The 16,733-nt window shown below is 43.0% G+C and overlaps 1 long non-coding RNA gene across 1 annotated transcript; it reads right to left on the reverse strand.

The window, feature by feature from the left end:
- Positions 1–405: 405 nt before the first annotated feature.
- On the reverse strand, positions 406–1,413 carry LOC129160073 (uncharacterized). Its single transcript, XR_008561067.2, has 5 exons — positions 1,319–1,413; positions 1,022–1,185; positions 892–949; positions 747–817; positions 406–628 (listed from the first exon to the last, which is right to left on the reverse strand). It is a non-coding gene; the product is annotated as an uncharacterized lncRNA (long non-coding RNA).
- Between the last annotated feature and the right edge of the window lie 15,320 nt (positions 1,414–16,733).

The raw sequence follows: 16,733 nt of genomic DNA on the forward strand, positions 1-16,733 counted from the left end.
AATGTGTTCAGCCCACTAAAACTGCCCTGATTTCATTATTTATTTACTGATACTAGCTGCTCTTGGTTGCAGGTGATCCTCTGGTGTCTGCAGCTGGTCTCCTGCTGGTGTCGTCAGGATCAGGAGCTTCCAGAAGAATGTGCCTTTCAATGACTCTTTCCCCCTTATTTGTTATATTAATTAAATAAATCTCAATTTATATATTTCCTGTTTTTGTTCATGTCCATAAATACTCAAACATGCTTGAAATTAAAACGAGCTTTTAACAGTGAGGTGCTAGTTTAGTTCATCACAATAGAGCTAGATAAACATGCGACAATGTGATAATTCAATTAATGTAATTTATAAATATCCATTAAAATATCAAAACTGGAATCAAAATGAGATATTTGGCAGCACAAAAAACTTGTCAAACACAATATTTATTATAATAATTGTAGGCAGACAGGAGACAGAGCTGATGGAGGTTCTCAGTCATCGAAGGATGGCTGAAGGCTTTCCAGGAACAGGAGATGTGGTGTTGTCTCTTCTCTCTCTATTCTGCCAGATGAGCTGGTAGGTTACAGGTGTGTGAGGACATCCTCATGCTCTCATAACCAGATGACAGGTGTGTGAGGACATCCTCATGCTGTCATAACCAGATGACAGGAGTTATCAGGTGATCAGCCAGGCTAATGATGAGATGCAGAAAGAAAACAAATCCAAGACAGTGTACAGTAATAAAAATAATATGTGGTGTTGCTCACCTTATGTGCTCTTATAGAGTTATTAACGTGTGCCTGCCTCATGGTGTAGAGTCCATATTTTGCTGAGTGTCCTGCAGTAATGCAGGTTATTAGTTAATTTACTTTTGATAGCAAAAACAAAATATTTAATTTAAAAGTTATTTACCAGGTGAATCAGCTCACACGTCACCACCAAGTGTCACAGGGCCAGAATCAGTAGCCTCCTTCATGATGTAATCACATACTTATTTAATTGTTAATATCTTAAAAATTCAGAAATATTTTAATTTTTTTACCTTGAACAGTTCACTGAGCTTGCACTGTCACTGAGGTGGAACCTGGAATCAACAGCAGACACCTCACATCTTGGTCTTTTCAGGAGGTGTGGATGCTCTGGGACCTTCTGGAAGATGAATTTCTGTCATGGTCCCTGTGTCACAAGACACTGAGGCTGTGAGCTCTATAAAAAACAAAGAAGCAGCACATTTATAAACGTTTAAAAGAGCATAAAATCACTTGTAACAATCTGTAAAACAAATTAAAACTAGAAGGTAATAAAATGTTTACATAGAAGATTATTAAAAATAATTCACCTTTGCTACGGGTAACACCACGTCAGCCTGGACAAATGCATTCTTGCAGATTACTAAATCAGTCTGACAGCCAGTGTCTTGTGTAGATTTAGCCTGAAAAAAAAATAGAAGCACATTGATGTTTATAAAGTCAGATAAAATACAAAAGAAACTGTCCCATATAGGCGCTTTATAACATTCCTAGTGTGTGATGTTATTATAACGTAAAAGTCAGTCACACATGATGTGGAGATCCTGAAATGCGACCTCCTGAACAGAATTCCTCACGGAACCGGGTCACGCTGTGCTGGATTTCATGCTGTAATGCTGTCTGTCAACTAGTGCTGCATTAGTTAGAGTCACTGTTGCAGAATTACCGACTGACACAAAAACAGCCCGAATTTTCTCTGAGCCTGACAGTCATGTGGACCGTTTTGTCGGCCAGGGCTTCGAGATATGTTCCGATTTGCCGCTGATTCTAACCTTACATCCCGTTCCACATTTTGTGAACTTGACAAATCAGCCCGAAGGCAGTGCAGGCTGATATTAGCTAAATGGAGTGAACCACGTCTCTCAAACTTTGCATTTAGGAAGGGAATTGTCTTTAGAAGATGTTAAAACTTTTATTTAGCTTACTCACCTCAGACTGGAGCCCGTCATGGTGGGGGAGCAGAGTCGGTGGGCTGTATCTAAATCGCGGAAGAGCCACGGTGGGCACAGCCTCCCTCTTGGAACGGAGACGTGCAGAATCGCGGGTAAAATGCTGGTTGCAAACTACAGCACCAGGCGGGAGCTGAATGTTTTCCAGACACGCAACCACTGGCGCCTAATTTCTAAGTCCAGCGGAAAGGAGTGCAACCCGACAGAGCTCCGCAACCATACTACACTACGCCATCTCACCATGCTAACACGATATGGAACACTAAACCCGAACTACTTTCCTAATTACACTAACAGCCAAACAGTAACTAAACTACAATATCCAACAGCCAAGCTAACACTAAATAAGTATGTATAACACTAAAAGCTATGCTAAAGACTAGGATATGCTAATGCTATATGCTAATGCTGAACTACGGCTAGCCTCCTACACTCGCTTGCAAATCCAACTCCCAACTCGCCACAAGGCGTGGCCGAGACTCCCGATGCTTTTATAACGTTGACACAGAGCTGCTACGTAGTACTCTACTGGTTTACGTAGTATCTTACTCTTTAGCCATTGGCTAAAATTTATTCAAAATGAGTCAAATTCTATGTTTTAAGCTGAAGGTGGCGCTATACTGTGGTATTTAGGCAGAATTTTTAATTTTTAAAGAAAATGCACCAAAATGCTAAAATAATGAATACACACATTTAAAACACTATTAGACACTCATTTATACAGTTCATCAGCAAAAAAAAATTAATTTAGACGTTACTTGCTCTTTAAGTGTCTTAACGGTCTTGGGCCTTCTTATCTATCAGAACTGCTTTTACAATATGAACCCTCGCGGCCTCTGCGCTCCTCTGGCAGGCGTCTCCTGGTCATCCCTAAAGTCAGGACACAAACTCACGGCGAGGTGTCCTTCCAGTGTTGTGGCCCTCGCCTCTGGAACGAGCTGCCAGAGGACCTCAGGGCCGCAGAGAACGTTAATGTTTTTAAGTCAAGACTCAAGACCCATCTTTTTAGGTTAGCTTTTATCTAGATATTTACTACAGTTTTATTTCTTGTTTTACATTATTATATTTTATTACTTGCTTTGCATTTTTATATGATTATATTTTAGCACTGTTTTATTATTTAATATTATTATTTTACTGTCTATATGATTTTATTTATTACTTATTTTCTAACTTTTGTCATTTATATTAGCTCTTTTATTATATTTTTACTCATTTTAATCCAGTGTTTCCTCTGTAGGGGCCCTCTGCCCCGGGAGCGGTGGTCGACTGTTGTTTCCTGGGCGCTCTATAGGTGGGGGTCTATGCTCCCCCTCCACTGAGCGCCCTGACTTAGTGTGGAAGACCTGATGCTCCTGGGACAGACGGCTCCTCTGATGGCGTTTCCTTGCGTTACCATACTTGGCTCATCTGGGCTCAGCCAAATATAATTTTTACGTGTGTGTGTGTGTGTGTGTGTGTGTGTGTGTGTGTGTGTGTGTGTGTGTGTGTGTGTGTGTGTGTGTGTGAAAGAGCCTGTGTGTGTCTGTGCGTGTGCGTGCATATGTCTGTTATTGTTTTTAACCTGTTATGGGAATCTGGGGTCATTTTGTAAAGCACTTTGAATTGCACTTTGTTTGAAAAGCGCTTTATAAATAAATATGATTGATTGATTGAAGTGCCATAAGACCACAAATAATAATAAGAAGAGAGGCGGCAGCGTTCGTAACAAACTCAAAGCAATAGTCAAAACATTAAGCATGACATGGAGTTAGTGGCTCCAATAAGAGAAAGAAGCAGCTTGCTTCATAAAAGCTTTTATTTTCACTTCTGAATGTGACGTCATTTCTCGATGTAAACATCAAAAGGAAGCAGAAAGGAAAGACAATGGAAAATGTTTCAAGGGAGGAAAACATAGACCAAAATGGAAAATAGAAAAAAAAATAACTAAGGCTAAAGCACAGGAGCCCTGACAGGAAGAAGAAAGCAGAGCAAATATTGAAAGCGCTCAAAGGGAAATACAGGAAAAAAGAGGAGGACTAATAAAAAGGGAAAATAACTCATGTCAGAAGAGGGGAGAGTTTCGCAAATCCAGTTAAAGGTAAGATTGTCGAAAATTTAATGTAAGGGGCCCCATGTCTGTGTTCGCCTTGGGCCCCCAAATTGTTAAATCCGCCTCTGACTGCGGGTAACAAATCCGTGTCGAGGAATGGGACCGCGGTGCTGTTCGGCTGTTCAGTACAGAAGTTCAAAGTAATTGCTAGTTCCTCTATCAATTCTTTTGCTGGGTGGTAGCTGTTAGTATTTTTCTCCGTCTATCGCATATTTTTACAGAATCCCAATTCAAAAGGTATGACCTATACATTTTACTTGTAAAACTGTAGTGTTACCATTAAGCTTTCAGGTAAATCACCTTTAAAATGATCATGTTACAAGCAGGGTTTTGCTTTGAGAGAAAGATGAACGTTATTATTGGACTGAGACATTTAGTTTTTTTTATCCTGATTCTGTTATGTACTGTTCAGTGGAAATTGTAGCACATTTCTATAGCTTTCCATAAAGCAATTGGAATAAACTAGGTTTTTTATTGTTTTATTCATGAGTAAACGTTGCAGGCAGTAAGAAAGAACATTTAGTGCTTTTCCACAAATGCAGAACATTTGGAAGAACTTCCTCTGACTCATTGTCATTTGTTTGCATCATCTGCAAGCCACAGTCTCGAGAGACCAAGCACAATATGAAGATTTAGAAGAATGAAAAATATTGGATGCCAAGTACACTGATTTGATATGTATCGATTCAATCCTGGAAGAGCTGGAGCAGAAAAAGACACAACTCACTCTAATCAGATAAAAGATGTTGTAACACAAGTATAACGCAAAACAAAAGCATAGTTTAGTTTATTCGACAATCACCTGTAGCATAGGAGAGGCCTTGTCTTGTCCCAGGACCCTGCTATCTGCAGGTTGGGTCCGTACCTAATCACAGATTAAATCTCACCAGTGGTGCATCAGATTAAGATCACAACCAGTTACAAAGATCCTGTGTACAAGTGGGTTCACAGAATCCACGGAAACCAAATCAAACCTCACAAAGTAGCAACAAACGTAGGTGACGGTCACACCACCTCTCAGATTACTCAACTCGAATCGCGGGGTTGGGGGGTCTGTGTTTTGTGTGTGCTGGTGTGTGCCTGCATGCAATTGATGTCCTAGTCTACTAGTTATGTTTACAAACAGACTTGGTTGGCTTTGATGATCTCACACTGTGGGCTTCTGGAGTTCAGAGGTGATCAGACAGCTAAAAGCTGTTAAAGCCAAGATAAATTCTTCATTTCATATTTGCACAATTTTTTTATAATCTTTTAATTTTTTTAAATTCTAAATTTGTATATGTTCATTTAGTTTTCTATTAGTAGAACATACATATATCCTTAATGATTAAACACTTAAGTTGATTAAAGAACGAGGAGCGACGGGGAAAATGATTAAACATCTTACACATTTTTGATAATTTTCCATATAATTTTTCATGTTTTTAGTATTTTGATTTACATAATTTACTACATAATCTTTCTACTATTTTAAGTGCAGTGCGTCATTACTCTCTTCCCATCACTCAATCACTTAAACCTATACTTCAACTTTGATTTACTCATTGTAGACACGCGTCAACTACATAATTTAGATAATCTACATACACATTGTCTTCTTCTACCATCTGACACCAGTTGTGAGTAGAGATGCTCCGATCTGATCACGTGTTTTTGAAATGATCGGAATCAGGAGAGAAAAAAAATCAGATTTAACCTTTTAAAACAACAAACTTGACTTTTAAAATTACTCCTGAGATAGAGATGTTCTAAATGGATAAAAACAGGCTTCGTTTTGATTTCAATAAATCCCTCTACATCATCATTATTTGTTTCTTGTACGAAAACAACACAAACCTCAGATGAAAAATGTTTTTGGATTTTGACGGCTGGAATTGTAAGAAAATCTGATGTTTGTGACCAGCGCAGGAAAAACAGAAACTAACTTCCGGTCTAAGCCCTGGGCAGCAGTTGACGTTTCACATGGAGCTCTGCTGAAACAGCTGTAGTAAACAACGCCTGACTCCGGTGTTTCTGCGTTAGCGTTATAGCAGAGAACATTGTGTCATCAATCAGATGTAGCTTCTGAAGCCTCTGCTAGTCGGTCAGATTTGTTTTTTCTCTGGGATACGGCGACAAGAACGGATATTGGATTACAGGAGAAGTTCAACCGAACTCCGACCCCGCCAGCTGGACTTCACTACCAGAGGTGCAGACATGTTTTAGACCATTTGACTCAGAAGACCTGCGACCTGATTTGGACATAGAGGAGGATTCTGTTCATCTTCAGAACCAACATTGGTACAGTTTGTTTACTTTTCTTAAATATTTCATTTCTGTGCTCCACTGGGAGCTCTAAGTTGACGAGTTCTCAGCTGGTCTTAGCTCCATCATGTGTCCCATTATAGTTCAGTAATCTACAGTTTTACTGCGGTGTGTATTTATTGATATAACTCTGGAAAATATTTAACCGACAATTTACCAGAATAAATCTTCCTGATGCTGGAGTAACTCCTTAGCTCAACTCGTTGTTTGCACTAATCCAGGATGTCATGGAGGTTCTAATGTTGAATATAGAGATCATCTTTTAGATTCTCTCTCTCTCTCTCTCTCTCTCTGTGTGTGTGTGTGTGTGTGTGTGTGTGTGTGTGTGTGTGTGTGTCGTAGCTTTCCCAAAGGACTTGTTCTTTGCTTACCGGAGCTAACACGGTTAGCAGTGTTGCTGCAGGCATGCTGACTTGTCTAGAGTCCAGAAGTAGCGGTACAGTTCTAGATGGATTTATAGATGTAGGTTATTGTTTTACATCAGACCTGTTATTTAAAGATGCGTGTAGGACACAGACACATGGCTCAGACCTTTTGCTGCAGCTGTAAACGCAATTTTATAGGGGCATGAAAGTAAACAAATAACAGTGATTCACAATACGAGCATCAGCAGCTAGCTTGTTTTACATGCTGGAGTGACGTATGCGAAACACAGTTCTTCACTGTCTGGAGGAGAGGATTTGGATTTTCTGTAATGATTTATGACAAAAGTCCTCAACAAAATAAAAAACTGAACCCAGTACATATTTATATATTGTAGTTATTTTGCATTTCTACAATTTTAATGCCGAGCCAATACCTTTAACCCTTCACCACTGAAATCAGTTTGTTCATTCCAATCCTCCTAAATAATCCTCCATTCATCCAACTGGAATCCTTGAGGGTCCCGTAACGTCCATCCTGTCAGAACAGGCCTTGGGAGCCCAGGTGTTACTAGAACTAACGGTGTCTCCTCACCAGCGTGAGCCTCCAAACTGTGAAGGGTGGTCTCCAATCATGAACTTTAAATTCATGCATTTATTTCCTCTTGTAACAGGTTTTAAAAGGCTTGTATCATGATAAGTTACACCTCCCAGACCAAAGATAAGAGAAAACGTTATCGTAGACACTGCAGAGACGTCATTATTTATGAATGTTTCGTGCCGTGGCCCTTTTCGGCCACATGATGGTCTCAGTGGCCTTTGCCTCGCCTGTCTCCCGGTGCCCCAGCTGTTTAATATCAGCAGTCAGGGAGCGGCTGTTAAAAGCTGCTCTACTGCCCTCAGTCAGTGAGAAGGTCCAAGGGTAGTGTCGACTCGTCAAAGATTGCACTATTCTCTTCTCCTCGTTAGTTTTTGATACAGCTTGTTAGACTTCGGTATTTGACTTTTGGAAATTGGAATTAGATTAGACCATTTGGTAATTTGACTTCGGACTGGCTTTAGACTTTTGACCTCGGATCTCCCCTTTTTTGTATAAAATTTGATATTCTCGGTTGTTTATCCCCATCCCCTTGGCGCTTTACGTTATCTCCTTTTTGAATAGTGCTCCTTCGGTTTTTTATTTAGTATTGTTTTTAGGTTCTTTGTAAATACTCCGTGTTTTGTAATAAAATTCTTTGTTTTTTAAGTGACACAGCACGTTGATTATTATTTCACCCACACACTATTACTCCCCTCCTCATCTCACCTAGAGAGCCGGGGACGTAATAACTTGGGGGCTCGTCCAGGAATTTTATTATATTTTACCATCCTTCCCGACTAAATTTCGGTATGTGTAACAATATTAACTGTGTGTTGTGTCCCTTAGAGTCGGAGCATGGCAACCTTCGACCTGCTTGCGTTTGTGGCGGCTCCTTCGCGCCAGCTTCTGGAGAGTTGCCGCAAAGCCGATCTGCAGCAGGTTGCCGCCCATTTCAGTCTCCCCCTTCCGAAGCTGCTCACCAAGGCGGCTCTACGACTTCTGGTGGTGGATTATCTGGAAACACAGGGACTCCTCCCTTCGCCATCCACTCCTGATGTGTCTCCGCCGCCCTAGGATGAGGAAAAGGGCCGGCTCGTCCAGAAGAGGGAGACCCTCGCTTCGGCTCCGCCTTCCTCCTCAGCTGACCGCTCGCCTCCAGCTTCCGTCTCGTCCGGAGCTAGTCCTCCCAGCTCACCACTAACCGGAGCTCAGCTAAAGCTGCGATTGGCTCGCTTGAAGGAAAAAACTCTGGAAAGAACCATTTGTCACAAAATAGAGCTCAAAAGAATGGACAATGAGGTTCATCTTCAGGAAATAGCTCTACAGATGAGGACTCTGGAAGCTGCCGCTGCCTCGAACCAGACGGCTGCCGACCGTCCTTCGCTTTTTTCTCCATCGCCGCATGAACTGTCCCGAGACGCCATGTCTCCTTCGGCTGCCACTCCGTTACTGCCCGCATTTGATGTTTCCAAGTGTGTTTCGCTTCTTCCGCCCTTCCGAGAGACTGAAGTGGATGGGTATTTCCTTGCTTTCAAGCGGATTGTGGTGACTCTCGGCCTAACCAGACTTATGTTGAATATGCGCATGAAAAATCAGTTTTTTGAAAAAAGGTGTTCTGCTTCAGGGGTAGACTCCTTAGCTGACCTGAAAGAGCTAACTATGGTGGAAGAGTTTAAAAGACACGTGCCTGAGAGGCTCGTTTTGTATTCTAATGAACAGAAGGTCTCAACTCTCTCTGCTGCGGCCCTGTTAGCAGATGAGGTCGCGCTAATGCATCGGTCTTGGGAGTCAAGAGCTGACCCCGGTCGACGTAGGAGACCCTCTGACACCTCTTCTGACCCTAGTGACCTTCCGGAATGTTTCTATTGTCACAAAAAAGGTCATTTAATTCGTGATTGTTTTCGTCTCCAGTGGAGAAACCGGAGGAGTGAAAACCCACCTCCGAGTAAGCCCATAGCTGCTTGTGCTAAGAGCTCACAAAGTGTGGGTAACTGTGAAACCCCTCACTCGAATTTTAAGCCATTTTTGTCTACTGGAGTGGTGCCTCTGTTGGGCAGCGATAATAACCAGGAAGTGGTAATTTTGAGAGATACCGGCTTCTCAGACCCTCATAAAACGGAGTGTGTCACCGTTCTCTGTCACCAGCCAGGCTGGCTACTCGTGGTGTTGCGGGGTATTGAAATGGGTTCAGTTCCAGTGGAGGTGCATCCTATTCACCTCACTTGTCCGTTGATTTCTGGTGACCTGAAAGTAGCCATTTTAGAGGAGTTACTAACCCAGGGCGTAGACATGATTCTGGGAATCGACGCTGCTGGTGGATTAGTTTTACCTCCTCTTGAGCTTATCTCTCCTCCTGAAATCTGTACCGACTCAGACTTACTACCTGCTTGTGTCCTAACCCGTGCTCAGCTTAAGAAAAACTCGGAAATTTCCCTTGGTGATTCAGTGTTGTTCCCGCTGCTAGCTGATGACGTCACCCGACCAGGTCCGGCTGTAAAAACGCCTGATCTGGCATCCAGAGGCTCTCAACTCGATTTCCCCACCTCGTGTAAAACTTTGGCTGATGCGCAAAAAGCAGATGACTCTCTGAAACCCCTCTTTGCATTGGTTGGTGTGGCTCCAACGTCTCCCGAGGGTCAGGCTTCTTATATGATTGAGGGTGACATTTTGTTTCACTGCTGGACTCCAGCCTCGGCTAAAGGCTCTGAGCGGGCCCAAGTAAAACAGATTGTGGTCCCTGAAAAGTTTAGGAATTATCTTATCTCTTTGGCTCATGAGTGCGAGTGGGCTGTTCATTTAGGAATAAACAAGACATATCTGGCCATCTTGCGCCACTTCTTCTGGCCGGGTCTGAAACGCCATGTCTCTGAGTTTTGCCGTAGCTGTGCTACTTGTCAGATTGTAGGAAACCCAAACCAAACAATACGACCGGTTCCTTTATATCCAACCCCCGTGGTTTCGACCCCCTTTGACCACATCATCATAGACTGTGTAGGACCTCTTCCACCATCTGTCTGGCCGTAAATATCTACTGACCATTATGTGTTCTGCCACTCGTTTTCCAGAAGCTGTTCCTTTGTCCTCCATCACCACAAAGAACGTGATAAGAGCACTGACGGGGTTTTTCTCTGTTTTCGGGTTGCCTACATTCATCCAATCAGATCAGGGGACCAACTTCAACTCTTGGATTTTCGCTCAGGTTGCCAAAACCCTAAACATTAAACACGTCATTTCCTCTAGCTACCATCCAGAAAGAAAGGGTGTCCTCGAGAGGTGGCATCAAACTCTGAAGACCATGCTTAAGAAACATTGTTTCTCCTTGGGTCGTTCGTAGGAAGAAGGGCTCCCATCTGTGTTGTTTGCCGCGGGGGATGCCATGCAGGATTCCACCGGTTTTAGCCCAAATCAGCTTGTGTTTGGTCATGCCCCTAGGGGCCCCTTGAAGACGTTAAAAGAGAAATTTCTCTGGCCTATTCCTTCTGTTGTGTCTAGTCTTCCATCCTATGTAGTCTGCTTTCAGAAAAGACTCAAAGACGCTAATCTGTTAGCTCAGCAACACCTTAGAATGGTCAAGACCTCTATGAAAGCTTGTTATGAATGAAAGTCTAGCTCCCGTGTTCTGCAGGTAGGAGACCAAGTGCTACTTCTGAATCCTACTGTTGGTTCCTCGTTGTCTCCTAAGTTTGAGGGTCTTTTCGAAGTGATGTCCAAAATGGATGAACGTGATAAAAACCCCTCTGATGCGTAGAAAGACCAAAGTGTGCCACATCAACAGGCCTAAGTTGTTTTGTAGTAGAGACGCGAATCTGTCTCTGCCGGGTGTTGTTGCCGCCACTGTTGTTTCGCAACCACCTGATCTAGAAATGCCCTCTCCTGCTACTGCTATGAGTCCTCCTGTTACTCCTCGTCTGAGCAATTCTGAAACCCTTAAGAACTTTTCTAACTGCTTAGAACATCTCTCTCCAGCACAGCAGGTAGAATTACAAGAATTGATCCACTCATTTCCTGAGTTGTTTGCAGATACTCCTTCCCAGACTCATCTCATCACCCACGACATCACCCTTTTTGACCCTACACCTGTACGGATGCACCCCTACCGCGCCAGTCCTCATAAGCGTGAGTTAATGAAGCAGGAAGTAAATTACTTACTCATGAACGGCCTAGCAAAACCAAGCACCAGCTCATGGAGTTTGCCCTGTTTGTTTAGAGAATAAACCTGATGGCACTTATAGATTTGTCACACCCCGGAATGCCAAAGCGCTTTTGTGTCTCTGCAGAAATTACTTTGTTGTGCTCCTGTGTTAACTGCTCCAGATCGCACCCGACCTTTTAAGTTGGAGGTTGACGCCAGCCAAGCAGGAGCTGGAGCTACCCTCATCCAGGAGGATGACACCGGGTTTGATCACCCCGTATGCTACTTCTCCTGGAAATTCAACCAAGCCCAGTTGCATTACTCTACAATAGAAAGGGAAACTATTGCACTCATCTGGGCTCTGCAACATTTCCATGTTTATGCTGGGAACAGTAAATTTGCCACTCTTGTTTTCACAGATCACAACCCCCTCGTCTTCTTGTCCCATATGTATAATCACAACCAGCGGCTGATGCGGTGGGCACTTTTGCTACAAGAATTCAACTTGGAGATTTGGCACAAGAAGGGATATGAGAACATCATCGCTGATGCTTTATCACGCAGCTTTAATCATGAGGCTCTCTTGTAGGCTTTTGTTTTTAGATGTCGGATCCTCCTATGAGGCTAGTGTTGTCTGTGAAAGCAGACATCTCGGGAACACTCCGCTGCGCTGGGGAACAGCGCCGCGTGATTATTTGTGTTTAATCTGCCTGCCTTGTGTGATCCAGGTAGTTAGTTAGGTTGTTTTGTGTGTTTAGATAGCGGGAGACCTCGTTCATTTGAATAAGTGTTGGCCCTTTTTGAGCCCCCCATTTCTTCTCTTAAGAGGGGTGGTTGTTACGTGCTGGCCCTCTTCGGCCACAAGATGGTCTCAGTGGCCTTTGCCTCGCCTGCCTCCCAGTGCCCCAGCTGTTTAATATCAGTAATCAGGGAGTGGCTGTTAAAAGCTGCTCTACTGCCCTCAGTCAGTGAGAAGGTCCAAGGGTAGTGTCGACTCATCAGAGTTTGCACTATTCTCTTCTCCCCGCTCGTTAGACTTCGATATTTGACTTTTGGAAATTGGAATTAGATTAGACCATTTGGTAATTTGACTTCGGACTGGCTTTAGACTTTTGACCTCGGATCTCACCTTTTTTGTATAAAATTTGATATTCTCGGTTGTTTATCCCCATCCCCTTCTGGGTTGGCGCTTTACGTTATCTCCTTTTTGAATAGTGCTCCTTCGGTTTTGTGTATAGTTTTGTTTTAAGGTTCTTTGTAAATATCCCGTGTTTTGTAATAAAATTCTTTGTTTTTTAAGTGACACAGCACGTTGATTATTATTTCACCCGCACACTACTTTTATTACTCTCCTCCTCATCTCTCCTAGAGAGCCTGGGACGTAATAATGAAATATAAGTTATTTTCCTGAGCCATTACTTCAGCAGAGAAATAGATGCACGGATTTGATGAAACCATGCTGTCTCATGCAGTCCTATATGTGTAATTCACACACACACACACACACACACACACACACACACACACACACACACACTGCGGCATGTTAGAATTATGTGAATGACTAATCTAACTACACTGAACTGCTTTTGTAATAATTTAATCTCTTATTCTGGAGTAAAATAAAGAAACAAGCTAAATCATCACATATCTGTGGCATCAAGAAGCATCTTCTGAGTTCAGACACAGGGATGGAGCACAATGTTTACACCTGAACAGTATCAGGATGTTTTAACTCACAGAGGCCTGCAGGTCTTCCGTTTTATGAGCAAAGCGCTGAGAATCCGCTTGTTATGAGCGCTAAACGTCATTGTGCCGCTTCCGTGCGGAGCGGTATGGAAACACATTTCAAACACGGAACCGAGTCCGGCTACCGAACCGAGCAAAATTCTGATGACGTCACACCGCTGCGCGAAGGTGCGGGTTCCAACCCACAGGAGAGGAGGGAGAGAGGAGGTAAACAGCGAGTGGATCACAGGGACTGAACTGATGTTTTTTAGCAAAACTGCGGTAAAAATAGCTGTTTGTCCTCATTATCACAAGTGTACACCCCCCCCCCCCCCCCCCCGGTTTAGATGCGGTGCTCATGCAGGTGTCTGTTTCTGTTCTGATCAGGCCCCCACAATGCAGCTCTGAAATTGCCGCCGAAAATGCAGGGTGACAAATCATATGTGCAAGAAAATGCAGCCGAAAAACATTAAATTCTGTTTCCAAATTTGCAACGACATATTAACTAATGGAGAATTAGACAGATGTGAAAGTGGTAATGGTAGCTGCGAGCATAAAGCGGAACCAGGCCCCCACAATGCGGCTTTAAAATTGAGGCCAAACCGGAAGTGAGAAAAATTGCAGTTCCACCCTCATCCACTAGGGGCTGGAGTCAGAAGCGAGCAAATCCTCATTGACTCCCATGTTAAAAATGCTAATTTCACAGCAGAAATAAACATGTTTACAGGCTGGTACCAGAACATGTTTTTTGTTTAAATGATCTAGTTTACACTCATGACAACTCTGAGGGGGGTGAATTTTTTTTCTCACTCTTCTGTTTAAGTGTATTAAAAGCCTAAAATTCTGTATAATTAATGAACATCAGACCCACGTGACCGCAGAGCTAGCTCTGTGGAAAGGCCTCAGTAGAGCCTCGGTCTGGCTCGGAAATTGCTCCGGGATTTTGAGTGTCTGTGTTTGTGTATTCTGTTTTGGATATTATGTGTGCAATTGTTGGACAAAATGACTTGCTGTGGCATTAATTGCACTAATAGAGCATCCAAGGAGTCTCCACTTCATTTTTTTCGGTAAGTAAAATTATATTTATGTATTTTAGGTCACTGCCGAGCTGAGCTTAGATTTTAACATGTACTGTTTAACCATGAAATTTTAATGTAATAGGGTAAAACCCAGTGCATTTAACATAATGCTGCACTTTAGAAAATGGGTTGAAATATAACATGTTGGTGGAGCTGGGTTCCAACTATCGGCTTGTGGAGCTCTCGGGAGACCGATGTTTTCCACCCTTATCCCCTCCCCGCAGCTCGGTGCATCTCTGTCTGATCGCAGTTTCTGTCTGCTGCGCGGGCTGACGGCTTGTGGAGCTCTGGGATGGAAACCTTTCCACCCGGTTCTCCCCAGCGGCAGCTCTGCGCATCTCAGATTGCAGCGGCGCTTGTCTGCTGTGCGGCTGCCAGCTTGTGGAGGTCTCGGAAACCTCTGTGTTCCACCCGGTTTTACCCAGCGGTCAGCCCGGCATATCTCTGACTCAGAAGCTCTGGTGTTGTGCACAGTTAACTCCGGTTGTAGCTATGTTGCTACCTCCGTTAGCTTATGTAGAGAAATAGAGTGATGAAACTATCTAGAGTTGTATTTTAATATACTGTAAGTAGATCACTTGTTATAATCAGAAGATGGGCTGTTTTTATCATCAGGGAGTTTAATTAAACACTCTGTATTGACTTTGAGACAAGAAAAGAGAGAGAGTTGGGATCGTTTAAGAATCTTTAATTTCTTAATTATAAATTCTTAACAATCTACCAGGACTAACTCTGTGATGGATGAAAATGGATTTGGATGTTGTGTTGGTGCGTGTGAGTGTGTTTTGTTCAGGATCTTTAGGCTGACGTCATTGAATCTGGAAGTCTGATTGTTATGACTAGATATCACGAGGCTTATAAAGTGATGACATGAGCTGCTATTTTGCCGTGTACGTACCCAGTGGGGGCCTCCCAGGTAGATCAGGAAATGCCAGGTCTGAAGACCTCGGATGTGCGCTGGAGCTGGTCAAAACAGCGATCGCAGCGTTTCAAAGCCCATCTGAAGGGTCGACCCAGGTAACAATCGGCAGCGTCAGCAGGTGCTCTCATTTTGAAAGGATGTCGTCTGGTTGTTAAACGATGAAAATCTCCAACTTCACAGTTCTTAGTTTAAAGAAGAAAACACATCTGGCCAGGCTGTGCTTCTCTTTGGGATGACGGTGAATAGAACTGAAGTCAAAATGGAACCGAGCTTAAAATGGCGTTGCCTTGTTTTATATCTCTGAATTGTTGATAAGTTTTAGTAAAGCGGATTGGACACTTTAAGTCAACAAGCCAGATTCTCTTGCGGCAGCCGAAGGCTCTGATTGGTTGGAGCAATGTGTCATGCGTTGCCATGGGGATGAGTGACAGTCTGTCTGTGCATGTCGTCCTGTTTACTCATTAAACACATAAATCATGACATCTTTATTTCACAGATCATTCACTTGATTATTATTGATCAACATATGTTTTGCTTAATTTTTAATCACAAATAAAGTACTTTGATTAAGCAAAAGCGTTCTTCTTCCTTCTTCTGGAATGTAAACAGTCTGAGGATCAGACGACCTTGGCGTTTTCTACACGGGTGTAAATGTGTACAGGGGCAGCGTTTAGGAGCTGAAAATCATAACTTCATAACGTTACATATCCCCCCTTTTCAAGGTCAATGTGGTCCTTCAAGAGACCACTTGGTCGTTGAACAAACCCAAGTTATGAAGAATCTTGACAACAGAACAAGATGCGATCCCAAGGGAACAGCCATCTTTGGTGAGGTACGATCCCCACGCCGAAGAACAGTCTCGCATACTCCTCAGGAAGAACACAAGTCAGCAGGTTATTAATTATTCCCCATGGAAGCCATAAAAGAAGCAACAGCAACTTTATATCTTCACGGGCAATAAAGCAAAGCAGGAGCATATCTTGTACGTATCCACGAACAGGGTAGTATTCCAATTAAAAATCGATTGTTGTATCCACAGGCAGGGTAATATTCCAAATAAAAATTGAACCTTGAAAGAGTACTTATCGTAATCCACAAAAAGGGAAGAGCAGTTGACAGTAATCCCAACGAATGAGGTGTCCCAGCAGCCATGGCGGAACCACAGTCGTCCAAGGCCAACAAGCCGGAGCACCCCCCAGGAGTAGTCGATGCAGATGACGAGTCACGGATCCACCCCCAGGAAGCAGGATCCTCACAAGCTCAGCAGAGGAGAGAGAGCACAGTGCAGGCACTTCAATGTAGACACGACAAAATTGCATTTCATGTCATCAAAAAAAAATTAAAAACCTAACTCTATTAGTGCCTTTTGTACTATGTGTTAGTTTTATGTGTAATTACCCATTAAGTGAAGAAATGGATGCAGCCCTGTCTGTGCTAGGTGCAAAAAGGATGATGCGAGAAGCAGAAAAATAAAAGAAACCCTAACTGGTATCAGTGAAACCTCACTGGAAATACACGCTGTCAGGACAGGGGCAAAATTGGTTATAGCCCTGTGAGATAAATCAAAGAATTGATAG

This window comes from Nothobranchius furzeri, chromosome 2 (assembly GCF_043380555.1).
Source record: "Nothobranchius furzeri strain GRZ-AD chromosome 2, NfurGRZ-RIMD1, whole genome shotgun sequence".
In the NCBI taxonomy this organism is placed as follows: domain Eukaryota; kingdom Metazoa; phylum Chordata; class Actinopteri; order Cyprinodontiformes; family Nothobranchiidae; genus Nothobranchius; species Nothobranchius furzeri.